The sequence below is a fragment of the Dromaius novaehollandiae genome, chromosome 8, assembly GCF_036370855.1.
Source record: "Dromaius novaehollandiae isolate bDroNov1 chromosome 8, bDroNov1.hap1, whole genome shotgun sequence".
In the NCBI taxonomy this organism is placed as follows: domain Eukaryota; kingdom Metazoa; phylum Chordata; class Aves; order Casuariiformes; family Dromaiidae; genus Dromaius; species Dromaius novaehollandiae.
In genome coordinates, this window is record NC_088105.1 from 6,654,300 (window position 1) to 6,679,804 (window position 25,505).

At 39.3% G+C, this 25,505-nt stretch overlaps 1 long non-coding RNA gene across 2 annotated transcripts in view; it reads left to right on the forward strand.

The window, feature by feature from the left end:
- The window catches only part of LOC112983742 (uncharacterized), a 63,509-nt gene extending 44,583 nt beyond the window's left edge, over positions 1–18,926 (forward strand). Inside the window, exons 5-6 of one of the 2 annotated variants that reach the window (XR_003259325.2) lie at positions 582–642; positions 16,343–18,926. This is a non-coding gene — a long non-coding RNA (uncharacterized LOC112983742). The remainder of the gene's footprint in view (positions 1–581; positions 643–16,342) is intronic. The other variant, XR_010390108.1, reaches the window with a different exon arrangement.
- Positions 18,927–25,505: the final 6,579 nt, after the last annotated feature.

Genomic DNA, 25,505 nt, shown 5'->3' on the forward strand with positions numbered 1-25,505 from the left:
AGAGCACAAACACTAAGTGGACCAGACCTCACTAAAAGCCCTTCTTGGCTCTGAGTTCTGTGATCTAATGCCCCATTGTATTTAACTAAACTTTGCTTGATCATGTTTTAAGCAGGTGAAAAAACAATGTTTTAAGTCCACTTAATTCTTCCATCAGAATGGTATCTTTTCTGACTGAGGAAATACAGTTTTATTAAGCACATTCTGTAAAATTCTAAAATAAATGGTATCTAAAATAAAGCATACACGCACACACTATATTAAAGGATCTGCAGTTACTTTTGTCTGAGGGTACGCATATATTTTCTGGATGAATTCATGACTATCAAGTTAATACGTCTTTGCCATTAGTGTATGTTTTAAAAAAACAGTTTCTTCACAGATAAGAAAGTAACTTTGGTCATGAATTTGGAAATGAAGCAGATCTACCTACTTCTGTCTTTTCCTTTTACCAGTGCTGCTTTTTTCAGTGAAAGAATTGATTCTCACAATTAAAAGATGGACTGATCCTCTCAGCCAGTCAGTCCATTCTTCAGACACTTAAAGCACTGTCTTCACAACAAACCATTCTTCTCTCAAAGGTATACAAGCTCTCCTGTCCTTTCTAGAGATGTATACAGCGGCACTGGGTTTGATGATAAGGTGGGTGCTCGAGTGACCTTCCTGGCTCCTTGCGGCTCGGTGTTGCGCTCATGCAGCATTCCCATTCCCTGCTGATCCTAGAAGCATCGAAGGACAGCACTGTGACACTGAATTAGCCCTGCCATCTGCGGAGTGCAATATCCTGCCCCTCACTGTGGGTCATTCTGTGAATCTCGGACAAAGACGCCGGAATCTTGAAGTGAGAAAAAATGAGATAATCTGTATCACCTGCTAAGCAGGTCTCACTCTGAAGTTACAGCAAAATGTTTAATATCCATTCTCAGATCTATTTATTTTTATACTATTGGTATACTGGAACTTTGGTTTTTCTGTGTAGTCTTCTGTACAAACTTACTCTGGTTTGCAGGCAAAACACAATTCAACAACTGAAAAATCCAGAAAAGAATGTACTTTGACATCTGCGTAACTACCAACCTCATTTGGAGCAATTCAGTATGTCTATACTTTTGAATAGTGATGTACCAGCAGCACCCACTCATCTGCTACATGCTTTTCTTTGACTTTCAAAAGTCCTATCGATAAAGTCAAAAGCTTTTTCTTGTGAAGACCGTAATAACATTGTTTTCACTAAGGTAAAGGCAGCGTCACAGTAAAGTAAATTCACTAAAGAAAATAAAAAGATGGGCACAGAGAAGAGAAAAGAAAGAGAAGAGGGCCGGTAAAAAATATAGAATTATGTTGAAAGATGACTGATATATATATAAAAAGGACATGGGATACTATAATTTCTCTGTAGGCTACAAATGGAAGAAGGCATTGAGCTTTAGTGGTAAGGAGAGGCACTTGAAAAGAACATAGAAGGGGGTAAAAGTACACTTAGCTTATGGCAGGACTATTTTCCATTTTAGGACACTATCTTCAGTCATTGAAATCCAATTCTGGTGTCCCCTAGGCTGTCTCGGAAAGACAATCTGAGCACCTGAAATACAAGGCCATTACAGAATGCATGATTAAACTGTCATCTGGGTCCAGGTTTAAGTGGAAGTAGACTAGCAAAAGATCTGCAATGGAGGATTTGGCTCCTGCTTTTTAACCCTATAGAAGGCAAGAATTCAAGCATCCCCTAAAATGCAGGTTATTACTAGAAATAATCACACGTTTAGAATTAAAGTTGATTATTAAAATATGTACTTTGTCATTATGCAGCATATCATTCTAACAATGGCAGTTCCTATCCGTTTCTAACTTGTGGCGGGTAATTTGGAGAATCTAGCTTTTCAGGTATTTAAATAATACCTGAGTGCTGCTGACTGGAAGAGAAGTTATTATGCTAATGAGTAACTATCTTCCTTTTCCAGCATTGATTGAATTACAGAATAATTTGGCTTTTTCTCATCACATGCTTCCAGAAGCTAAGGAATTAGGATGTTTAGAAGCAGCTTCTAGGATCCAAATAATCAGTGTCTTGGGAATGCACCATGTTGCATGAGGCATATTGTAGGGGCTGTAGGAGGAGGCACTGGAAGAGAAATAGTCTTCTGAGGGAATGATAATTAATCTGACAGGCCACTTGGTATCCAGTGGTGATAGCAAACTTCACCAATTAATCAGTGTGACATGCAGAGGTCATTTACCAGCTCTTCGTACGTCTTTGCGTCTCTGGAAATGAATGTGAGAAAATGCATGATAACGTTGAATATTATCACTTCCTCCTTCGCACTGACCTCCACTGAAACACACTGTTAAAAGACTGTCAGTTGTTGTTACACTAATTTGAACTGAAGAACAGGCAGTAGGTGGTACTGCCTCTGTTGACTCCTGTCTGCCTACACAGTCTGTTTCTACCGGAGGAAACACTCATTCTCAGCAGATCAGTGTTTCAGTAAAGCAAGCAGAATCTTCTTCACACAGAGTCACAGAGTTAAGCGTCTAAGCAATCAAAGTGAAACATAAACACAGAGAAAAAGATCAAAGATTAGACACATATGCATTCAAATTTGGAAAACTGATGCATAACTGTGTAGTGCTCCTTTTGGTCCTAGATTTCTTTGCTTGTAACACAGTGCCATACTATGTGGATTTCTTTGTGTCCTCAAACCATAGGATGATCCAGGTTGGAAGAGACCCCAGGACATCTGTAGCCCAAACTGCTCAGAGCAGGTTAGCTCTGCGATCCGACCAGGTTGCTCAGGGCTTGATCCACTTGGGCCTTGAAAATCTTCAAGGGTGGAGATGGCACAGCCTCTCAGGGCAATCTATTGCAATGTTTAATTGCCCTCACAGTGACAGTATTTTTCCTTACATCTATCAGAAACCTCCTCTATTTCAGTTTATGACCAATGTCTCCTGTTCTCCCACCATGCAATACTGTGAAGAGCCTGGCTCCATCTCCTTCATAACCCCACATGCCAAGGACCACCGCCAGGGACCACCTCCAGGGACCCCCTTGAGGCCTCCCCTGCCCCAGGCTGAACAAGCCCTGCTCCCTCGGCCTCTCCTCACAGGGCAAATGCTCCAGCCCTGACCGCCTTGGGGGGCCGCTGCCCAACTCGCTCTGGTTGAGGTCCCACGTGTGGCACTTTGCATTTGTCCTTGCTGAATTTAATGAGATTCCTCAGCCCGTGTAGTAACTAAGTGAATGGCTTCTGCAGATTTCATTTTGCCATTCTGAAGTCCTTAGATAACGTTGATCTGAAGATGCATCAGATGAGTTGCGGACTAGAATTTTCTAAAGCACAGTAAATACAGTTTGTAGAAAAGAGCCAGCAATTTGCTCATGGGAACATGTGAAACTATTAGAAATTCAGCTCTTTGAGCCCATTATTGTCAGTGACTGTCACACTTAGAGGGTATAGTTGTTTATTCTGTGTTAAAAGGCAACATTGTGGAGAGCATTTTTTATGACATTTCATAATGTTTTTCAGTATCAGGTGTGACAGAGCAGCACTATCCCTAGTGAAAGATCTAAAGGCCACCATGCATACTTGATTTATAAAAATGTATTCTCATAGCTTCATGTGAAGTCTCTAAGACACATGAAACAGCTATAGTCAAACCTCAGAATCATTACTATATACCTTGTCCATGTTAGCATTAACCAGACCTAATCAGATCAAAAGCCCTGAAAAAAATTAGTAACAGCTGTCTTAGTGAACAATAGTGAGAACAGGCCTGAGAGCCCTGAAATGAAGTGACATGAAGATTACAAAGGACCCCAGCTAGCATGTTCAAATTACAGCAGTACAAGAAATATGTGAAACACTTCACATTCACTGTGCATGTACCTGGCCCTTCTTTTTCCTTAATTAAAGAACCTGAGTTTGAAGTCAGAGAATGTGAAATTTTCATTTAAAGACAGCAGTCCTTGAGCAGATTAGGTCTGAGAAGGACTCTGCATGGCCACCTTCTCTTATCTTCAGAAAGACTGAAATTTGTCAGCTTCTTTCTTTAGCTAAAAGTCATACGTGTTCTGTCAAAGGGACTGTGATGAAAAAGTATAGGCTATAGACTGTTATTTCATACAGAGCTATATATCTGAGTTTTGTTAGACTGAGTGCCAGTGAAAATATTAGCCAGTTTTGCTAATTAGAACCTTCTTGCCTTTTTAAAGGCATAAAGCATCTCATAACAGGGATCTTTGATTTTAGTACAGATTTTTTTAAAAAAGGAAAATAAAGATAGTTTGTACATGTCTAATTTCCTTCCCATAAAGCTGCAGGATGTTAAACAACTCAACTCATAAGGATACAAGGAAGCTAAGGAGAGCACTTGACACAGGGAGTGTTGGACACAGGGAGGGCCCTAAGGATTTAGGATTTTTCAATTAAGTGAGTATGTGAAAGATAAAGAGTCTGTTGAAGAAAAGAAGAAAAGAAGAAGAAGAAGAAAGAATGTACACTTCATCAAGTGAAAGAGAGCTCCAAAGCAAGGAGTTGTTCCTTGAGAACTACCTCACTGCAGAAGATCTGCTTTAATGTAAAACAGCTGTAGGGGAACTAATATTTTTCCTTTTAAGAGGGGAGCTACTCTAGCTATGCCAGCCTTTTCCCAAGCTCCTTCTTTTCTCTTCCGACAACACATCAGCCATCTGTAAATCTTCATCTACCGTTTTTCTTTTCCACAGGCAGGAAGCAGGATATTGATAAGCAGTAATTATTTTTCCTATCACATAAATAACAATCAACATAACTGGCACATTAACAAAAAGTTGCTTTGTTCTCTTATTACTATGATGATTTGTAAGTGGAGTAATTCTGTAATAACAAGAAAAACTTGACTTCCATATGGTCATTGTAATCGTTTATTGAAGATTCTGAGCTAACCACTACGAACAGTTTTTGGAGGGGATTTTTTTTCTTTCAGTATTGTCCGTGATAAAATGTATATGCAGTAGGATTGGATATAGCTAAAAATTCAGAATGAACTGGGACAGCACCATTACATATATGCCAGACTTTCTGAAGTTACAGTATCTAGTGTATTTTGTGTAAACTAGATAAATCTGTGTTTTCCATTCTGTATGAAATAATTTTAAATTTTGCTATAGTGATCCTTCCTCTGAATATTCTCAGGAAATAACAACTCTCCTATATCTTATTTCCTCTTTTAGTCAATTAATTTGACTTGTAATAGGGTTTTAACTAAAGTAGACTGATTATGGAATTATATATAATCAATACCAATTAAAAAAAATTTTTTTTCTCCAGAAGTCTAGCTCACTAGCAAAATGTTTTGCTTTATAGTGAGCACACTATGATTGCTGTGGTGTGGCTTTCCCCACTTCTTTCAGTGCTACTCAGATTTTGGCTTTCTCTGTGCCATTCCTTATTCCCTTGCAGCATTTTGGAAGTGCTTTTGAAAAATGGCACTATACTAATTGGGACCTTAAAATCAGATGTGAACCTAGTGAAGGGCCATGAAGATGATTAAGGAATTGGAGCATCTGACGTACAAGGAGAGGCTGGAAGAGCTGGGAGTGTTCAGCCTGGAGAAGAGAAAGCTCGAGGGGATTTTGTCTGTGTGTATAAATACGTGATGGGAGGGTGTAAAGAAGATGGAGCCAGACTCTCCTCAGAAGCACCCAGTGACAGGACAAAAGGCAATAAGCACAAACTGAAATATGGGAAATTCCACTTAAACTTAAAAAAACCGCTCTTCTTTACTTTGAGGGTCAAGCACAGGAACAGGTTGCTCAGAGGGACTGTGAAGCCTCCATCCTTGGAGATACTCACAGCCCAGCTGGACAGGGTCCTGAGCCACCTGTTCTAGCTGGCCCTGGCTTGGATCAGACGGTCTCCAGAAGTGCCTTCTAACCCCAGCTATTCTGTGATTCAGTTAGAAAGGTCAGGTCTTAGACGACATCAGAACTGAATGTTTCTTCCAAGAAACCCCAAGATCCACATTCATCCCATATAACTTCAGGCACAAACGAAAACTTAGGTTCTTCTGCAGTTAATAGTAACACGGAGAGATGCATCTCCAGAAGAAAGTTCAAATCTTCCCTTGAGTTTCCAAAACAACTGCAGGTATACCAAAAGCAGCAACATTATCTTAGTTTTGGAATACCTGCTGCTTTCTAAAGGCTTTTTGGAAAAGTTACTTCCCACAAGACTAGATTCTGAGTCTTTGGTATCATTTCCCTAGTGTGAAGCAAGACAGATAAATCTCTTTCCTTTATACTTCCATCCACACTGAAAAATCTCTTGTTAAGGCTGTGGAGCTGTGCCTTTAACGCGTATGTGAATTTGAGCTGTGTGTCAAGGTAATATCATGAGGAATACATATTACTCACAAATGCTTTTCTGGATTTGAAATTTTGCCATTTAACTGACAATTATATAAAAAAATCTGGCCATGTCAAACACAGGATTCCTAACTAATTCATGTTCACATGCAAGTTTTATTTTGCATAACTCATATAAGGATGATCTTTGCTTTATAAAAATGTATATCTAAACAAAAAGTTAAAACATGATTTTTTTTTAAAGAAGCTTAAAAGGGTCGTTAAGGAGAGGGATACAGGATTGACAGAGGAGATATATACCAGATTTTTAGGCTTTTGTGATGCCATGTTTCAGGTTTTATGAGACAGATGTGAGGAATAAAATCAGTCAGTTCCTGAAAAATAATGAACAATGCAGAGGTGACTTTTCTGTGTTACAGCTCACAGCTGTTGTTGTACACCTTGGAAAATAACTATAGCAATTATCAAATTGGCACAGAGAATGATGTTTGTGAGTCGTAATTAATGTAAGATTTTTGAACTGATTTTGCTGTGCTTTATGACCAGTAACCTGCAGGTGAGCACGACGTTCCACGTGTGGGACCTATTTCATAATTTAGTGTAGATTAACTTTTAACAGACACTTATTGCTCCTTGGTACATTTAGAAAAATCTGTCTGTCTTGTTCCAGTGAACAGGAAAAATGCAGGAAAAAAAGGAACCTTATGTTTGAAGGAGATATTTTTAGAAGCCCCTGATTCTGTCATATTTATTCGTGCTACTTTGTTACCACATTAGCAGCTTTCAAAAGTCTTGAGCAGCTCCACTGTATTTGTCTAATTACTTTCCTCTCTGTTCTGGAGCTAATAATATAAAACATACTCTGAGCATTAAAATGAAGTCATTAATCAAACTGCAGATTTAACTGTCACAGGGACCAACAGAAATCAGCAGGAATAGATTGTGGGTGGTGTGAAAGTGTTCCTGGCAAAACTCGGACTTGGCTTGCGATGTGCTGCCGCACTTAAAAGCAAAGTCACTGTGGCGTGCGGTTGCTGTTCCCCGCTCTCATCTCTCAGGTAGCACGGCGGCAGCACACGGGAGAGGACTTCATCAGCCACCAGCAGTGCCCAGGCAAGGGAAGCTTGCGCAGGAGCGGTGGTGTTGCTTCTACCGCCCTGCCCTGCACTGCGTCGGCAGAGGCTCTTTCCGGGGCTGCCGTCGCAGCTGCAGCAGAGCCCTCTCGCCTCCAAAGCAGGTCTCCCGTCAACTACGGCCCGCGCCGGCAGTAGCGCTCGCCTGGCTGGCAACCGCAGCCCGGGCTTGGAGTTGCCTGGTGCTCGCAGAGCTCCAAAACGCGGATGTAGTGTCGAAGAGCCCAATTCTGAAAAAGACTTACGGTGTTGCTAACTTTGCATACATACACACCTTTTTTTTCGGGTAACTAACGATCCAGGGCTCAAATGCAAACGTAGTTAGTCACGTAGCTGCAGAATCCACAAAATCTGTGGCTTCCCGTGGTTTGAACAGCTTAAGTGCTGTCTTGCATGAAGTGGGAATAAAATGAAGTGTTTCTATCAAAGAAACATCAAATGAATTTTTCTTCACTTATATATTTCAATAAGCTATTAATCTAATATGTCCTTGAGGTGTTTGACCTTTTGCCAAATGTGTTTGATGGAAAATGGCCAGAAAGGTTAAAAATTTTTAGGGGTGTCAGACAAGCAAATATGTATAAACATTCAAATTCTTAGATAATCAGGCTAAGAATTACCAGTTCGACACCATCTTTTGTATAGATGCAGCCACCACAAATGCTATTGATTTTTCGTGTGTGTGTTCCTCTCCTGCTGAGACATTCCCACTCTTCGGCCCTTGTGTTGTGTAACATCTCCTCCTTCCGTAATTAACACCTGTGACCGGGAAGTCTGCGGATAGTTTAGCTTGCAAGCAGCAGGATACCTACCTTTCTTTAAGAGGAAAGCAATCCTTTTTTTTAAGTTATACCAAGGAAATTATTCCTTATTATTTAGTCACTTTCCAGTGCACTTTCAGACTTTTTCCAGGTACTTTCAGGGCACTTTAGCAATCCGCTCCAGTGGATTGCTTAGCATGCTTAAAAGGAAATATATTTTAAGCCAGTTTTCATTCATATGCACTCTTCTCTTGGTTAAAATACTGCTCTAAAATCAGTATATTGAGTAATATAAGCTTAAATTCAGTGTTAGTGTGTCGATCCTTTGGGAATGGCACATTAGCAGTCTCGTTTAGATTGAATATTCTTTGCATGAACAGTATTCGTGCAATGCATGTCACTCACAATTCATATCATATATCTGATATCATCAATTGATGGCTATGAACTTGCTTAAAACATAAGAGCTGGGTATATCATAGGTCATTTTAGCCTAGTCTCCTGAGGAAATGAAAGTGATTTGATAGCGTGGCTGTCTCTTCTAATGATTTTTAATCTAGTTTAGGCTTTAACCAACTTTAGCAGAAGATAAAGGTCTAGCAGAATTCTGGATTCCCTCTGCTACAACTTGGGAAGCAGGCTGGTTGTGGATCCAAGCCTTGCGTCTTTTTTTAATGAAAAATAATTATTGCTGAACAATTGCCAAGTTGCTAAATACCCCCAAGGAGAAGCCCTGGCTCCCTGGCAAGAGCAGTTCACTGAGAACTTAGGTTACTTAGGAGGGTGGGAGAGAGGGAGGGGGGGAAAGAGAAGGAGACCTTTCAGCTTCTAAAGCATCCCTCCAAACTATACCCATTTCTTCTCCCAAAGATTTAACAGCAGGATGATCCTTGGCAGTGTCATGACACTTTTTTTGGCATCAGTGTTATGAAATATTCAAGTTATATTGCCTGTCACTACTCCTCAGTGTCTTTGATGCTGGCTTGATTTAGAGCAAACTAAAAACTAGCAGCCGGGGACTCAAAGCCCTGTTGTCTGTATAAAGACCTGTTTTCAAGCTGAAGCAGCACTAGCAGATGCATGGCTTGATTTCCCCCTTTGAACTGAGGAAAGCTGGAGTACAGTTTTGAAAAGGTATCAAGTGCTTGTTTCCCCTGAACAGCATGATAATTTTGGTGTTCAGAGAGTAACCTGAATCACGTTATTTGAATGAGGTGAAAAGTGGTACTAGATAATTGAAGGATGGTGGAATGAGTGCATATAGACAAGCACAGTTCTGGGACAGAGTCACACAGGTACTGGTGGTGATAAAAGGATAGAAGGAGATCAGTAAAGCTGTAAAGATGAAGGGAAAACAGGACGGAATTAGGATGAAGCGGCGCGTGTGATCTATAGCAGGTCTAATCGACATAGTCACGTATCATAGGATATAGGAACTTGGGTACATTACAGAATTGGGATCCAGTCCTTCATTTTGCATTGCTAATTAGATAAGCTGTGGTTCCACACTAATTAGTACCACCTCTGTAGGAATTAAATACGGTACAGGAGGGGATGTTACACCGGGGTGCTCCTTGTGTTTGCGCTGTGGACGTGCACTGCCCATTTGTCGGGTGCCTTGCGGGATGCTGTCCCCGTTGCAAGGTGCCCGTGTTTGCAGCATTTGTCATAAGCAGTTTGGCTGCAAGTAGGGAAGCTCTAAGTCCAGTGTCAGACTTAGCAGGAGGAAAAGTGCATGGCACTATGATCTGCTGGAGAGGAAGGCAGCAAGAGAAATTATTATCGGTGCACACAGGGAAAAACACGACCAGAAAGGGCTGATGAAGAGCCCAGTAGTGGCTGGAGGACATGGAGTGGGGAAGGTATGCAGGCAGTAACCAGTCTGGCACAAACTCTGCTGCTTTAAATCCCTTTGAGGATATACCCTTCAAGATAGTTTGAAAATGTTTGATCCAGCAGAGCAGCTTTGCAGTGCGTTATTGCTTTGTGTTGTTCGATTGGTGTGGTTTTAATCCAGCAGTAGGCACCCGAAAACTGGATTTACTGTCCTGAGGAATGATCTCATACTAGAACAGCAAAAAACACATGGAAATGCAAATTAATAGTTAAATTGCAGCTATGTCGCTCTAAAAGATGCTTCCAAAGTTCTAGATAAAAATAAAAATGACAAATACCCCTAAGATAACCCTTTGTAAAAGAACTCTTATTAAGAGTAGAATATATTACATTAGTGGGTCAGTAACCTGTGTGGAAGTATATTTTAATCTGCCTAATGTCCAAAAGTTCTACCTTTGCCTTTAGTAAACAAGTTTAAATATGAACCAATTATTTTATTTTTTAATTAAAAAACAAAAATGGCAAAATAATTCTGAACAAAGAACAACAACTTTCATTCTGTTACAGCTCCTGTATACTATGTTTCTTTTGTTTTATAATTAGGAAATCACAACATTTTAGTGAGATCTATCCATTATTTGTAAATATAAAGTAGCAAGTTGCTAACATTATCAATGTTGTCAATATGCTCTTCGGGCAAAGCAGTTTATTCACATTTCAGGACTGGGCTGCAAGTCAGACTGCCACTTCACTCCAAGGCAGTAAGGAATATGGATCAGGGCTCTGCTATGTAAAAAGTGAGGCTGACCAGGGGATGAAGTTCTATGAAAGTTTTGTGTTTTAAAAGGTATTTTTCCGTTACACATAGGTTATAAATAAAAAATTGTCTGAGTGCTTTTGCATCAAAACTCAGACTTTGCATCACTCAAAATTTGCACTGAAATCTTCAAGTTCTTGTTTGAGATACTGAAGAGCTTTGGTTCCCTCTCATGACGTGCTTACTTTCTGTCCAAAAAAACCATTTTTGCTCACTAGCCAGACTAATTGAGCCAGTATGTAGCCAATAGTACTCTTGCGTTGGTCTGTGTCAGTATAAATTTACTGCTGCCTAGAAGCAAGGAGGAGAAATGCAATTGCAAGATGTGTCTGATTTGTGCTAAATCCAGTCATGCCAATTAATTATTATGGCTTGCTCTGGGATGTGTGTTAAACCTCACTCAAGTCCATTATGTTATAGTTTGAAGTAAAACATAAGATTTGGAATCAAGGCCATCACTTTTTTTTTTTTACTTTTTTTTTTTTAACTAAAGCCAGCTTGCCATGTGTTGAATCTCATACCTGTAGAAGAATATTGGGGATAGAAAACCCTAGACTGTGTAAATAAAGGAGGCAAAATGGCTCCCATTACAGATAATGGATGAACATTTCTTTGAATTAAACATTTAAATGTGGCTAATTAACTCATTAACCTTTACATTAACAATTATATTTCACACTGTGCACTACACTGCTGCTCTGCTGCGGTTCATGTGATTCTTAATTAAATCTAAGTCCAGTAGTCTTTCAAAGATTTTCCATTAATTCAACTATTATGAGTCCATAAATTGGGGAAGAAAATTCCTCACAACTTTGTCCTCTGATAGGCTTGTGGTTAAACTCATGTCTGTGAGAGCAGTGGTTCGCCTTTAGTCATTTCGTTAGAACCGCAGAATCCTGTGGTATTTAATGAGAGAGGCTATTTAAGGAGTTTATGAAGTAAAAGACGTAGGAAGACTTTTGTGAAAATGATTAAGGTTCCCACAAGCTGTAGGTGCTTGCCTTTTCATATGACTATGTTCTCCTCTGCCTTCCCAAAATGACTCTTCTGGGTCCTTTTCAGTGTTCTGCGGCGGTGATTTCCTATTTAAATTCCAGTCTTAGCTCCTAACTTCTGTGTCTATCTGCCTTTCCTTTTCAAGTTAACTTCTTAATGAGGATTGTGATATTTCAATATTTGGAAATCTTGTGTAGAAAACCTCATTTGGTTTAAAAAGAAAAAGCTGCAATTATTTGAGCTGCAAAATTTCCAATTTCTATATATTAAATTCAACTAATACTTGGTCCTCAGGTAATAACGCTCTGCCTCTTAGTAGATCATACAATTGTCCTTGCTAAACTGGTATAAATACCAGTTAGCTCTACTGATTTAGTGAAGTATTCCACATTCATACCAGCTAGCTCTGATAGATGCTTCTCCGGTGGGATGAGACCCACTGAATAAAAAAATCAAAAAATTAAAGCACAGAGTTTTCTGCAAGCAGGTAAACAGGGTTTATAATACTAACATATAACATTGCTCTTCCAGTGTGGACAGAGTCTCTAAGACACAAAACCTTGTGTGACCGCAAGGTGGGCAAGAGAGGGTCGGATCCCGGCGGAGAGAGACGCTCAAGGTTGATAAGGGGTTAAACAGGATGGATAAACGGAATATGCATGCCTGGTTCTGATGGGAATTTGGTCAGGGTGTAGTTTCACGCGCTGGGCCTGCTACCACGTACTCTGCCGGTCACCAAGTCCGTGCCAGATCTTCCGCAGGTGTTCTCACTGCACCTCTTAAATCCTCTATTCCTGGAATCATAAAAGAGAAAGAAAAGGTTAATTGCTGAAGCTCAAGATGTATGATAGCCTTTTAAGTATAACTATTCTGTGACAGAAACAATTTAATAAGTTATTACAAAAATGATGACATGAGATTTATGTGTTCTCAGTTTTCACACTTTCTCTTTAGGCTTTCATCCAATTCATCAGGTACAGTTTACTGCCAGACTGTCAGTCTGTTTCATTTAAATAACTTCTGTGTTTCTGTTTATAATCCATTTTTGCTGTGCACAGAATGTACTGCAGATTTCTATGATTTGCTGTTTGTTGGTATGATCTTAAATATTGCATGCTGCTGCGCGTAAGACCAAAGCTGCCTGTTCCTGCCGTTTAACATTCCTCCCCCTTCTAATAACTATCCAGTCTTTTACGAAGCTCCACATCCTTCTCAAAGTACACTACAAACAGTTCCTGAATTGGGAAAAGAGATATGGGCATTGACACTTGTATCTAGCTTTCCGTCACTTCCGCATGGAAGAAGACGGTTTTTAAAACCATTCTATTTTGTTAGTCTAAACCAGAAATGTAACTAGCGAAAACACAATTTCCTGGTCTAAAAACTGGCAGTGATGCTGGAATAAAACAATGCATTAAATCATTCACAGTGAAACATAGGCAGGGCTCATTTTTTATATTTCATATGAAAAATGACAAGCCTCTTTAACACCGTGTTCAGACAGTCACTTGGAGCAGACTCCACAGGAAAAAAACAGCCCCTAGGAACACGACGGATTACTGAGAAATGCTAAGCACCAGCCCTTGCTTCCTAGAACATAGTTACTGGCCTTTCCTTGACCTAGCTTGATTTACTCTATCAGAATTACAATACAGATATGTTGAAAAATGGAGTATGTGCTGACAGGACAGTGTAAACCATTTTTTCCATAGGGGATCTTAGTTTTCCAGGAAAAGACCTTTACTGTCATCAGTCGCAATAGCCCTGCACTGGATGAGTTTCACATCAAGCTACTCACAATCCACCCTAGAAATGAAATTTGGTGTGCTTTCTTCAATGTTAAAGGCCCTTCATACCTTAATTTTTTCTCCTACGGGACATCAGGCAGAGCATAGTGGAGTGAAAAAGCGCAGTTACGACTTCCAAACGTGACCTACTTGTGGTTTTGCTAATGAACACACTCACATATTTACCTACCTTATCTCACCTACATTTATAGCTGAAACTTGCTCTCCATCTTTTGCCCTTGCTAAAGACTTACTGAGTAGTACCTTGCATCTGTGACAGACTGACAAACTAATGTCAAGTAGCAACACTTAGTTTATTCAGACGGTATTGTTTTTAGCAGTCTCATTCACCTCCTGTTACAGTGGTGAATGTATTCTGTTTATAATTGTGTTGCCAGAAGTTTTTCTTTTTGAGTTTTTTTTTAATTATTTTTATTTTTGAGGGGTTGGGGAAGGGTTGTTTGGTTGTCTTTCAACTTAGGAATTCTTGTGTTTGTCCTGGTTTCATTTAGTCGCTGAACACAAGCACTGAAACGGTCATAAGGATGCATCTGCATTTCAGGGGCACTGGAAAGATTGAACCTGTCTGTCGCAGAAACAAGGAACTTCAATCTGCTTTCACGTTGCAATAAACTAGGATGAGGAACAGAGCACAATGGAGTTGTCTTAGAGAGTCCACAACAACCTGACCCCAAAGTGATCATAATCGCAAAAGACCTTCCTGTACACGACCTCAAATCTCCTGCCTTTCCTGAGGAAGGGTACTCTGCCTTATTGGGGCTGAGATCTAATGACAAAAGTTCTTAAAATTCAGCCCACCCTGCAATTCGACTGCAATATTTCGTAACTCTGAGCTTTCATATCCTGAGAAGGTCCGCAAGTTAAGGAAGTTATGAAGAAGCAGATCTGGGAGGTTGCAGAAAGAATCTTGTGATTTATTTATGCAAAGCTGGAATCCAAAGTTTTATTTCATGTACTCAGGGGAAAAATGCCTCTGCATTTTAGATTTTACAAGTATTTTTTTCTGCTGAATGTTTCTAAATGCAGTTTTTGATCTGGACCTCATATGCAAGTAACATCAAAGAAGAAACACCTCTCTTTTGTCTCCTACCTCAAGGCAGAGGTGCAAGGCAGCAATAGCAGCAGCTGCCGAGACCAGAGGGTGGTTTGCTTACTATGGATAAGGAGAGTTTTCTCTCTGCTGTCTTAGGCACCAGCAATAGCCCTGTTCCTGTGAATTTTTGCTGCTTAAGAAATTCACCTCTCCACCATGCATACTGGGCTCATGTGCAGATGACTTGTTGCTAAACAATTACACGGAAATACTGTGTTTAATCAGATCATTATTTTGTTCTTCATCAGAGATAGGGGGAACATTTCAGAAAAGCAGGAAAGCCGCCCATGCCGTTAGTCCAACAAACTGTTTCACTGAATTCGAAGTGAGATTGTTTTTATGTTTCAAACAAACGCAACCCTTGCTGGTTTTCAGTGAGCATTTTCTTGATGAAAAGCCGTCATTCATTATGCAAAGCAGAAAATAACAATGCTACGCCTAGTATTAATGAATCTTAAAAGCTGCATATCTTCAAAAATATTTTTGGAGGCGGCAGGTAATGTGAGGGCAGTGCAAATGTAAATCTTGTATGGAGCGGTCTAGCAACTGGATAGAAAAGCAACTTTTGCCCTACGTGCCCTTCCTCAATTTTTCATTTCTGCCCTTCTTTCGGGTTACTTTGTTCAGGCATCTTCAGCCAGGTGCAAAGAAACTCTGCGAGCAGGTTGTACACCACTCGAGAGCCTAACGCGATTGTTTGTTGCCCAGCACGCACGAAGGGTACCTAGGACTGCAGGAGCTGCGAGGCTGTGTCACCGCTGAGGACGCGGCCCCGGGGCCCTTGGCTGGCGGGGCAGGCGCCGGCCGGGAGGGGACGGGCTGGCCTCTGCGGCTCCCGGGAGCGGCCCGCAGTGTCCCTGGGCCTCCGTCCTCCGCCGGCTCCAGCTGGACTCGCGCTGGGGATCCGACAGCTCCTGGCTGCCAGCGAGCTTACCTGGTTCTTGCGTTCAGGATGTTATGTCTTTCCCTGTGGATGTTTCTCCTTTCGAATCCTTGCGCTACTGATGTTCCCCCTCTCAGCAATCCTACCGCTCTGTATACATTTCACTTTTCTCAGCTTTCACAGTTCCACTTTTCTCTTCTTTCTGTGGATTTAAGCAGCTTTTTCTCAGCAGCCTGCGCCAAGGCTATATAGATGTGCTGTCTCAGAGCTGGGCCCTGTATCCGTGTTAAACAGGGAGCTAAACCCCCAAGGGGTTTGGCTTTAGAAAAAAACAGTTTGGTTTAAAATCCCAGGGTTACAAAGGGAGAGGCTCATACAAATCCCCTTACCTATTCCACAGTAATCGTATTTCTTACCTTTTATTCTTATCCACGCTTTTCCCACTTCAAATTCTAGAGAGTGAGAAGTAACCTTCCTTCCTTCCCACCTTCTACACAGTGAAGGTAGTTTTCACCCGGAGACTGCCTACAGAAAATTCCCTGACGTTCAAGCCAACGTGGGCTATAGTGCCAGAAGAAGGGAGGAAAACTACACTGAAACAAAAGAAGCAGCATGCAGAATGCAGCTAACTCTGAACTAAATCTTTGCTTCTCCTTTCTCCTTTCTCAGGTTGCTCTGGACAGCCTCTCTGCGTGTCAAAACCTCAGCCTCAACCCTCCAGGCGGGTGTCGTTCCCCTCCTTAGTCTGTCTGCAGTCCCTGACTTTTTCATTTCAGGTTCCTGTCACCTGCTTTTCACTCTTCTGCCTCAGAGGACATCACACAGCTGTACTTACTGAGGATACCAGCTCTCTCAAGAAACAGTCTTTGCAGGCTTTCTAAATCCATGGGAGATTGTAGTGGCTTGGATAAACCGTTACAGATCTGTTTTTCCTGTACTCCCTTCCTTCACACCCCGTTTTCAAATAAGCACCACTTAGTTTGAGGGCTTTCGGCTCTCTTGTTCTAGTTTAATGGCTGCGCGTTAGCACCCCGTCGTATTAGCTGGAGGTATCAGTCTGAATCTCACTCTCTCAGAAAGGCAGGGCACATTTTTTATAACTCCTTCTAGACTGCATGTCTGCTTTATATCAGATATGATTTAATAGACTTTTTAAAGCCAGCCTGTCATCTGTCTTCCCTGAATGTGAGAAGCAGCACATTTACAAGTTACACACTTTAGAAAGCCTTTCATTGTCCCTCAAAGCTCCTACCGACGCGTCTATTCCAGCAGTCCTCTTTTTATGGAAACCTTTAAGCCTCCCTCCTTTGTACGGACAGCTTGAAGTTCGTCTGCTGTTTTCTACCTTGCCTCTTATCGGGTCTAAGAATGGTGTATTACACAGGCACCTTCCGCACGGGGGGATTTCAGAAATATATTGGCCCGCTCCAGAACCCAGCCTTTATTAATCAGGGCAGAGCGTGCCTGGTGCCGTTCCAGACAGGCTCCTTCCCTCTGCCGTCCGTCCCCGGCCGCAGCGCTCGCAGAGCTCTTCGGATGCTGCAGTTTTTCCTTTTGTTATTCCATATCCTACAGCAGCGGTGGAGTCCATCAGCCTCAATCGGTGCTGACACTACGAAACACAAAAGCACCACATCAAAATAGGAATATTTGAGGGCAAGGTTGCTTTATGAATACACAAATAATAAACTCCAGCTGTGTCCTGCCAGTGGCTACATCAGCCAGACAATCTGTTTTATTGGTTTGTTTGTTAGTTTGGGGCTTTTTTGTGTCTGTGTGTATCCGAATTCAGCCTTACATGGCTGAACTGAAGAGTTTGCCTGCAGAAAGAACTCTGTCTTTGAGACGGAAGAGCTCAGAAGATCTAAGATGTGAGAACTATTGAGAGAAGCACTTTCAATAATTAAGTGAATAGCAAATACCTCTTTCTTAGGAACAAACTTCAAAAACAAGCCTCTACAGACCTCCCTTGAGGAAAACAGAGAGTAAGCATAAGATAAAATGGTCTGCTTCTTCTGGACATACACTGATTAGGACACCCATCTGCCTCTTCATCCGAGCAATTTCTCTAGGATATGACCAGATAGTGGTTTGCAAACTGCGGTTCAAGGGCTATGATTAGTGAGTGGAAGACTGCTTACAGAACTACATTCCCTTTCTAGCACTGTGCATGTGCTCTTCTGAGAATCCACAGTCTAAAAGGCAGAAGAGCCATTGCTGTCCTTGATGACTGTAGCTTTGAGGCGTAATGTATAGAATAGCCACTGAAATAATCAGGATGAGGATAACAGAACTTTTTACATAGGGAAAAAATGTTTGGATTCAGGACGGAATATGCACATATCACAGTACAAATAAAAAAGGAGAATGAATAGAACAGAGAGGAGAAAGCTCAATAAACTCTTAATAGGAAAATAACAAGATGAATAAGATAACTTTTGAATGCAGCTTCATGAAATTTTGTTTTGTCTGGGCTTCTCTAAAGATTTTTACTTAAATAAGCAGAAGTCGTCAAACACCTGAAATACACATTTTGCTCTGCTCAAAAGAAAGAGGGTGCTCCAGGGAGGTGATTACACCTCCTTAAAGCTCAGTGATTTATATTTCCCAAAGGCCCAGTCTCTAGCTATCCTTTACCAGATCAGAGGTTTTCCCTGTGCTGGCGGTTGCTGGGATGAGCTGTCACAGACTTTACTTACAATAACTCAATGCCTGCTGGAAAAAATCAGGGGAGACATGCAAAAATTATCTATCCATCCCTATTTTGTCTCACTAAGCAACCTATTGCTCTTCTGTATCAAGAGCTGTTTTCATGCATGTTTACAGGGTATGGAAAGACAAGACTTTCATTAAGTGGGTTGCCATATGGAAATTTTCTAAAAAATGTCAACATCTTTAAAATTCTTTATCTTGGTGCATATTTTAAACATACTTCAGAGAGACATCTGATGATTGTAAATGATTTCTAATAGTCTTGCTTAGGTAAAACATGTGAAAACATGTTTTTGGTATGATTTCCAGTACTTTCAGGTTGACCTATTTCTCAGTTCCTTCCTACTGCAAGAACTTTTTCCATATTCCTTTATGAAACTGAAACTTAAGCTTTTGTTTTATTTTCTTTTCTTTATGAATTATGTAACATTTTCTTCTGCAATATATACTTAACAATTGTTTGTTTGGGTTTTGAGTTTTGTTTCTCCAGTTGGAAAAATTTGTTATATAAGAATGGGATGGCTTCACTCTGTTTTTTTTTTTAAAAAATACATGCTTATAACACATATTATATATATGTAGTAACATCCATTATACTTTTCCAATATACTTTTAAGATTACTTTTTGAAAAACTTTATGTTTACATTGCTTCATTATATCATTAACTTCAACACATTCTTACTATCATATATACCATGATAAGTGAAACCTGCTTTTTAATATTATAATTGCTCTACTGCACATGGAAAGCATTTGTCTGCCAATAAGCAGAATGGTGTGAAATATTTCCTCCATGCTCATTATGATTCTGGTGGATGATACTGCCTGTGCACCTCCAAATAAGAAAAAGCAAGAAAAATATCAAAATTCTGCAGGAAAAACAGGTTTATATAAAAGATGTAAGCAGCCTGAGCTTGATTTTCTCTTGCTCAGTGTTGATACCTCCAGTTTTAGACACGGATTTCTTAAAACCGGTGGTATGAATTTGTAGTCTTGGTTAGAGATTCAGCCCTATTCCTGGTGCAGGCTTCAAAGAGCAACATAACATAGCCCTGATGTCTAAGCACTGATAGTGCTCAGTAATGGGTGCTGCTTCTTCATCGCTCGTCATCAGACCATCTCTGAGCTGCTATGGCCGGATCTGGTTGCTGCATGGTAAGGAGCCTCCTTCTTGAAGGCTTTGTGTTGTTCAACTGAACAGAACCCCATAGCTCTTCGTGTAGCTTTGTTACAAAGGCAGTTAGGCAGTGCACGGTGTTCTTAAATCTACCAGTCGTATCACCACATATAGAGGTTGTTACAATATAAAGTAAAAAAACCTAACAGCTGATTACCTTCAGCCATGATGAAAATGATGATATTAGACATTATCACTATCTCCTGGGATGCCATATAGCTTAAATAACACATAAATGCAAGTAGTCTTACAACTGATACGAATGGTAATTGCTCTCTTGCTCTATTTTGCCTAAAATATCCATGTAATGATAATGGTGAAAATGATGATGATAGATAAATGACCATATTATTGCATTTTCCCCCCTCCCAAAAGCATTTAAATCTGAAGTCACACTCTGTGCTATTTGCTTTATTTAGAGTAAAATAGAGTCCTATATCAAACAAGGTGACATGAGCAATTAGTATTAACTTCACTTATACACAGCAGAATTTGACTTGAGATTTCACCGCTGCTGAAAAAGATAAAAACAAACATCATGATAATCTCTAACTTTTACAGCATCATTCATCCAGAAGCTTCACAGTGGTTTACTATAACACATTGAGTCTTTCCAGTTATTCTTGTCATTTAAAACAAGCAGTAGAGCTGGGTGAACATTTTTTTCATCCTTTATTTTTAACAAAAAGTGGTTAAAAAAGAAGTGCTCATGAAAATACTCCCCTTGGAATTTTTGGATATTCCAGAGAAATAGATCACAACAACTTCTTCAGGAGGAAATACTGAAAAATAAGAGTTTCCTATGAACATTTTTGTACTGTGCCTAATAAGTAATAACATACCATTTTTTACAGATGGATGAAGAAAGAGGAAGAGATAGATGATCTTTTTATCACATGTTTATACTCTGTGTTGTTCACACATAAAGAATTTTTCATTGCTACGTTATTCTGCGTTCGTACATTGTGAAAGGGATATGCTCAGGATCACTAAGAAGTGCTGCCCGAGTCAAGAGCAGAACCCAAAGCAATCGCCATGCTGCCCAGTCCCAACCTGTAGCTACCAGCCGTTCATTTCTTGCCTGTTGTATCAGCTGCGAAATATTCGCTGTGATTATCAGTCATGACAGATCTCTCCTATTCTAGCATGCAGCAGGGATTTTTGCTGTTTCAGAAATTATAAAAGAGATTGAGTGAAAATGAAGAAAAAAATCGTGGTAAGAGTTAAGGTCCATTGAAATTAATTCTTGACCAGTTTCCTCTCCATAAACTTTCTAAAATAATTATCCATAAATTCCTTAAAACTCCATTTTATTACAAAAAAGGATCATTTGTAGAACATACAATCAGCTGGGTGAGACTCTACAGTCATTCTGATTAGCTAAACTCCACAGCTGCAAAGCACAGGAAAAAGGTAAAAGCTACTCAGCATGTTAAATCAGATCTAAATTTACTGAGTAAATTTAGAATATCATATACAGGTACAACATTCTTAAATGGGGTTATTCAAAGATGCATATATTTAGGACCTTGTGAGAATAAATATCAGGCAAATAGTTGAATTAAGCTGAATTAAGAATATTGAATTATTCTTTCATTTGAAATATCTCAGTACTAAATTTGGAGATTTCATCCACATAATTATATAAACAAATTAATCTTCTTGTACATACAGGTCCAGGACAGGAGGAAATGTATGCAGAGAGTTATATACAGAATAATGCTGTGGGATCTTGTGCAAAAAGGGATCACTTAAAATTACAGAACTTGCCTTTACCTTTACTTTTATTCTTTGGCACAAACAATAAGACTCCTTCCAAAGATAGGCTACATGACATGATTTATTAGGGGGAAGTTCTTTCCCTGAGAATAATATTAATACCTAATTCATTATAAAATAATGTCTCTTTATTAAATTAAAGCACTGAATACCTTAAAACAGCTTTTGTGGCTCTGAGGTGTGCAGAGACTGCACGGTTCAGATATTCTGGTCAGTTAGATTTCAGCTTGAATCTTGAACCATGGATATGAAGTGAGAATTGGTATGCAGAAAAATGTCTGAGTTGGGAACTTGAAAGTGCTGAAAAAATCGATGGGACTGCCCAGGAACTCTGCGTGCTGGGAGGCCCTGCTGCTGCTGTCCCAAATTGATTGATTTGTTTTTGGCTTCCTCACTGCCTATTGCTGAAGCTGCTGAAGTCATGAAATGGCCACTGCCACTTTTTTTCTGGGGGGCAAAAACACCAAATGGGTATGTTTGGTTTTTTTGAAACATTGTTGTGAAGCCTCAAGGTGGGGACATCACAAGGTCTCGTTACCCTCCCACACTCATAACTGGGAATTCAGAGCTTTGATGAGTCGCTCAAGTCTACGCAGTTTACAGTGAGCAGAAGCACAGGGATGATGCTCTAACCATTACAGAGTTAGATTAAGCAGAACTAAGGAAAATGGAAATCTGTTAATTTTCATCAGCTGAAAATCTGGGAGCAGAAGCTGTGCAACCCACAATAAAATACACATTTACAGTTTGGCATAGCTGAATTCACTTGGTGCATTACCATTTAATAATATGAGTATTGATTGTATAATAAACTACTTTTGTTATACAGAAACTACACCAGTAATCCAATATAAATGTTAAAATTGTGAGCATAGCATTCCATAAAATATAATTGATTCTAAACACTAGTACCTATATAACAGTAGTGATAGTATTTTAAAGTCTACTACAGATATTCTTGTCTGCAGGCAGTGAAAAAGGCCTAATTAAAATGAACTGTAATGGTGTTCGACCAGCATGTGATTTGACATATTATAAATTCATTCCCATATTAATTGAGTATACTCTTTTTTTGTGATCTCAGGCTTAATAATAAGAAAGAGGGAAAAAAGAAATGAAGGTAATTTATTTGCTCTTTCTACAGTACTGACATTTTTCACCTTAATGAGCACTTACAATGTAAATTATACAGTGAGCTTAAAAAATAGAACAAAAGATGTGTGTGAGGCTTTTTCTTATTTTTCACATTGGAATTAGTTGTGATAATGATAAAAGAAGTGACCATTCCACAACAGACTTTGCCCAAGTGTACTGGGTGTCATGAGATAACTTAAAACATTCAGCATTCTTGCTTTCCTTGATTTATGGCTATAAGTTGTGAACTATTTTGTGACTTTATTTAAGGACAGAAACCTGAATCAAGAATAATTCTGAACATTTTCTTAAGCGCTTTTTCAGAATAACAGTGTTTTCTTGAACCTTGACCTGGGCCTCTTCTACTATAATCTTAAAGAACAGACTAGACCCCAGGGAAGTTTCTTCACCTTCCTGTGTAACTCCTAACATCTAGCGTGTAATTAGTTCATGGTCTATAAAGTGCTTTGAAGTGAAAGGAATGAAATTGTGTCAATAATTATCTTTATGCACTTGCTTCGTAGATCTCAGAAAGCAAAGATTTGTTTATAGCTTCAGCATTTTTCCTCGGTCTGTAGTCCAAATTAAACCTCAGCTCCACCTGGTGGCATTTTCTCCTGACTCCTAATTTATGCTACTCTCTGGCTTATAAAAAGGAAATGATGTCACCAAAGAAAACGTTTCTTAAAAAACTACTTAACAGCAGAAACACTTCAGTTGTTCCCTAATGTCCTGTTCAGCTACCTCTAAGGAAGGGTGAACAAGGTCCATCAGACGTATTGTCCTCCACTCATTTTTCCCGTAGTAAGAAAGTTTTTGAGGCAATTCTGTTTCTGAAGGTGTGGCCCTCTTGGAATTACTTTGAAACCTTCACAAAAAGGCTTCATAAGACTAAAAATGTAAAAAATATTGATATCTGTGAAAGCCAATACATTAAGAAAGCCAAGTAACTGTAAGATAACCTAAAGAATTCAACTCCAAGACAGGTTTGTTCTTTTTTTTCAGGATTTATCATCCTTTCTGAGAAAGCACACAGAGTCTATGAGTAATTATTAGGAAAAAGTACTGCAAAGTTTAAAATAACCCCTTTATATTGCTTTGATAAAAATATTTTTAATATTTGTTTTCACAAGTTAACATTATGAATACAATGCCATCATTGTCATCTTCCCATCTCCTAAGCTAATGTGCTTCTGGGGAATTTCATATTTCTATACCAGAAATACTTAGCGCAGTAGCTGTTAATAAGAGTATTACAGAGCATCCTGCAGCACTGACAACTTTTCCTAAGTGCTCTTTCTCAAAGAATATGCAGAATACAGAAGGGACACTGGAAGGGAAGCATCATCTTGTCATCAAAGCTGATCAAGGCTACTTTGGTGGCCTGAGTCCATTTCTTTGTTCTTCCACTCCTCCCTACACTTTTGATAAACTGCACTTTCTCTCCCCTTGCTTCCTACCAGTGAAATTCATGTAATAAAATGTCCTTCCATCATTTTCATCTCTCTTTAGCTTGGAGGCAATGGATGTCTCTTATTATTTGTTTATATTCTTAACTGTTCCCCCCAGCTGCTAAATATAAATCAAAAGAAAATAAAAACAAGCATATTGATATGACTAGCAAAAATGGTTGCCATAAGAAAACTGCACAATTTTAAAGCCAGTTCAATCATATCAGTAGATTTTTTTCTGCCTTGTTCCATGTTAGACATGATACATCTCATGTGACACGTCCCCTTCCTTAATTGCATAGTACTTCCAGGACTAGCGCATTGTATCAAGTAAATAAACCACTGATTTAAACGTAGCTAAAAATGGTCTGGGTGTAGCCAAGGTTAAGAAATGTATATACACACACATACACATTTTCAGTAAAGGGACTTCAGGATAAATATTCAAAGTATATCTTCAGTCTTGCAATTGTTAAAGAAATAAGGACTGCACGTGTCATATATCATGCTCTGAAATTCCCACTTTTTAACTGGAGCTGGAGATACACTAGATAATTGGGAAACGGTTTCCACCTCTGATCCATGTCTTGTGAATACAATAACAAGCACTAACGACAAGAGTGAGGTAATCGATGAAAGCATGTAGTAAAAAAATAGTGATTGTCAAAAAAATGAAAACTAATTTTTATTATAAATCTCAGTTGCTTTCATTTCCAAATATTCAAAGCTAACCCATGTTTTTTATATAAACATGTATATCAATGTTTAATGATACATGTATGTATAAACATGTATATCACATTTAATTGCTGTTTTATGTTGAACATTTATTGAAATATTTTCTATCACAATTTCACTAATTTTTATAGCGTTATTTCCTGAATCAAGTTTTTGAGAAATTGTATATTTACATGATGATTGCCTGAACTAGCATGTTAACATGTTCTGCTCATCAAGTCTGTTATATTTTAGCCAGCTTTAAAAACATACACATATTGTTCTTACGCTGCAAAAAATAAAACACAATCCTTCTTCAAATTAGGTTTAGTGCTCTGTTATGCAGAGTTCTGCCTCTTTTCATTAACCAAGCCTAAATCTAGATGAGAAGTTTGGTAGCAAAATTTCGACCTTTCCTTATCAAGCCTCGCTCTTCATCCCTTCCTGTCATGCCTTTGCTCTCTCGTGCTGTAGCCGTGGTATTCTCACTGATGAGTTGATGTTTTGTGCAGCCATTTTAGGTGTAATTAATTTCTTTATGGAGCAACCACCTAATCAGCACTTTCAGGGGCATTCGCCACTCTGGGGTTAGCTAATTACCTGTCAGCGTTTTGATGGTGTCTGTGCTGGGTCATACACTTTATTCCTAGCTCATTGCAAGCAAAGAATTGAAGGCAAAATCAATCATGTTGCGTTTTCATAGCAGCTTTCGTTAAATGTAGCAGAAGTTAAATTTTTTCCACTCGATGGTTTTAAACTCTATTGCAATTCCATTTTTTAAATGAGTGCATATATACACATAGGAACATGTGTATTTATGTACACAAACATGTAGACACCCAGCTCGGTAGGTTTATGTTT